General features: G+C 35.7%; 1 pseudogene; it reads left to right on the top strand.

The window, feature by feature from the left end:
* The first annotated feature begins 336 nt into the window (after nucleotides 1-336).
* On the top strand, nucleotides 337-809 carry LOC114099610 (large ribosomal subunit protein uL23 pseudogene; annotated as a pseudogene).
* The last annotated feature ends 2,502 nt before the right edge of the window (nucleotides 810-3,311 follow it).

Below are 3,311 nucleotides of genomic sequence, written 5' to 3'. Positions count from 1 at the left end.
GATCAATACCTTGCACATAAAAGAAAAATGAATCAAAATAGATGGTACAGATGATAGGCTTAAATTTAAACCTAATATTACACTACTTCAAGAGGAAAACAGTAAAAAATATTTGTGACCCTGGGTTAGGCAAATATTTCAAAGATAAAACAATTAGAAGCAGGATACATAAAAATAACAGATGATGAATCTTCATCAAAGTTAAGAATTTCTATTCTTAGGCACCATTTAAGAGGAGAAAAATATAAGCCATTATCTAGAAAAAATATTTCAAATCATATCTGCTAAAGTATTTATATTCAAAAATATTAAGAACATTCAGGCCTTCTCACCAAGATGGCGCCAAAAGCTAAGAAGGACGCTCCTGCCCCTCCCAAAGCTGAAGCCAAAGCAAAAGCTTTGAAGGCAAAGAAGGCAGTGTTGAAGAATGTCCACAGTCATAAAAAGAAGAAGACCTACACACCACCTACCTTCTGGTGACCCAAGACATTGCGGCTCTGGAGGCAGCCCAAATATCCTCAGAAGAGCGCCCTCAGGAGAAAAAAGCTTGACCACTATGCCATCATCAAATTCCCTCTGACCACTGAGTGATCCATGAAGAAGATTGAAGACAACAACACACTTGTGTTTATTGTGGATGGCAAGGCCAAAAAACACCAGATCAAACAAGCTATAAAGAAGCTCTATGGCATTGATGTGGCCAAGGTTAACACCCTGATCAGGCCTGATGGAGAGAAAAAGGCATATATGTTCAACTGGCTCCTTACTATGATGTTTTGGACGTTGCCAACAAAATTGGGATCATCTAAACAGAGTCCAGCTGTCTAATTCTAAATATACTTTTTTTTCCAACACAAAAAAAGAACACTCAGAACACATTAAAACTAAAATAACTCAGTAATAAAATGCACAAAAGATTTGAATACACAATTTACTAAATAAGATATATGGATGAGACAAAAGCATATGAGAAGATGCTTGACATTATAAGTTATTAGGTAAATACAAATTTAAACCATAAAAGGGTTGGAGGTGTAACTCAGTGGTAAAGGGCTTGCCTAGTTCGATTCCAAGGCTCACAAAACAAAAACCCAAAAAGATCAAATAAAAGAAACACAAAACATGAGATACACTGTATAAGTATTAGAATAGTTAAGGTTAAGAATATTGACAGTACTATGGTTTTGGGTTGTGGCTCAGCGGTAGAATGCTCACCTAGCATGTGCAAGGCCCTGGGTTAGATCCTCAGCACCACATAAGAATAAATAAAGGTATTGTGTCCAACTATAACTAAAATAAATTAATCAATATTTTTTAAAAAGAATATTGACAATACTAAATAAATAAATATACTGAATAAAGTATAACATTTTCATATATTGTGGGCATGAATATAAAATACCACAGCCACTTTAATGAAACAACTTGGTATTTTTTTTATAGTTACCCAAAAGTTACCATATGACTCAGTAATCTAGATCACAGGTACTTACCCAAGTGAAAAGCCAATCTATATTCACTCAAAGTCTTTGAAGACAAATGTTTTGACTCATTTTATTTGTAATTGCCAAGAAGCAATCCAAATATTCCTCACTAGAGAATAGACAAACTGACACATAGTCAAAGTGTAATCGTACCCAAAGATGAAAGGAAATAGAGTACTCCAAAAAAATTGGGTAAGACCCAAGTGCATTAAGCTAAGTGAAATATATCAGTCTCTAATAACAACGTGTTGCAAGATTGCATTTATATGACATTTTGCAAAAGGCAAAACTGTATGGAGAGAACACTGTGTTCAGAATTAGGGAAGGTGAGGGTTGGGACTGACTCTCAAGGTCTTGGAAGAATTTGGGACATGATGGAACTGTTCTTCATTGGGTTGGAATCTGCCACAACAGATCAGATAAAATAAAATATATTGCATCTAAATTATAACTTAATTTAAAAATTTAAACTGCATCTCTGAAACCAAAAGTTAACAATTGATTGAAAGATTCTTAAATTATTGGGAGTAAATCATCTACATAGATTAAAATATTGTGACATTCTTTCAAGAATCTGCCATTTGCAAGAAAAATATTTTTTGAAGATTGCATTAGTTTAGTAGGGCTACAGGAACACAACAGACTGAGTGGCTTACATAATGGAAAATTATATTTTCTCAAAGTCTGGAGTGGAGAGGTCCTATGTCCAGAGTTCAGCGTGTTGCTTCTCTGAGGCAGGTCTACCTGGCTTACACATAACCACCTTCCCTGTGTTTGTGCACATTGTCTTCCCTCTTCACATTTATGTGTCCAGGTTTCCTCTTTATATAAGGACTTTTGTCTTATTGGTTTAGTCCACACCCCCGCCCCATGACCTTTCTTTAACACAGTTACTTTTTTAAAGATCCTATTTCCAAATGTAGTCAAATTCTGAAGTACTGGGAATGAGGATTTCAACATGCAAAATAATATCCAATAATGATTGAAACTCATGTGGGTTAAATTTTACTTTATTAATTCCTGATATCCAAATATACTAATTTAAATACCAATTCAAAGGACTACTGTTCTTCACATGATGATGGTTTCATATTCAAGTATCTTCCAAGTCCCTCCCTCACCCTGGATATGAAGGTAAATTACAGTGCAGCAAATATTTGCAATGTTATTATTGGGACTCCAATCTATCCCATCATCAAAACTTCCCTCTTCCCAGCAGTATGGAGGCTGAGGCAGGAGGATCATGAGTTCATAGCCAGCCTCCACAACTTAACAAGACCCTGAACAGTTTAGTGAGACCCTGTCTCTAAACAAATTATTGAAAAGGTCTGGGGGATGTGGTGCAGTGGTTAAGTGCCCTTGGTTCAAACCCTGGTACCAAAAAACTCCCCCCAAAAACCAAGCAACAACAACAAAAACCCCAACAACTTTCCTCTTCTCGAGAGAACCTAACGGGCTCATATTTTATCACAAGTCACTTGGAATTTGTTGTTTTGGTGTCTTTCTATTTGATCATCAATTTGCCAGGTGATGAGCCAATGCTATTAAAGAAGGGAGAACATCATTGGCTACTATTATGAAAAAGAAGCAAGGAGATTGCTACTTCAGTTAGGATTTCACCTCTTTACCATGGTTTTCATGCCATGCACAGGCCCACATCCTATTACCTGTGATCATGTATACTGGTGCTCAGCCTATTCCTTTAGAAATGAGAAAACAGGAAATTTTGTATATCTAAAGTTTAACAAGAACATAATTGTGTTACTTTAAAGTTTATGTGCTTAAAGGAAGATTTTGTTTTGGTGTCAGAAATTTTTTTAGACAATA

This window comes from Marmota flaviventris, chromosome 3 (assembly GCF_047511675.1).
Source record: "Marmota flaviventris isolate mMarFla1 chromosome 3, mMarFla1.hap1, whole genome shotgun sequence".
NCBI lineage: Eukaryota > Metazoa > Chordata > Mammalia > Rodentia > Sciuridae > Marmota > Marmota flaviventris.
The sequence above is the reverse complement of the archived record's forward strand: the minus strand, read 5'-3'. Positions and strand labels throughout refer to the sequence as shown.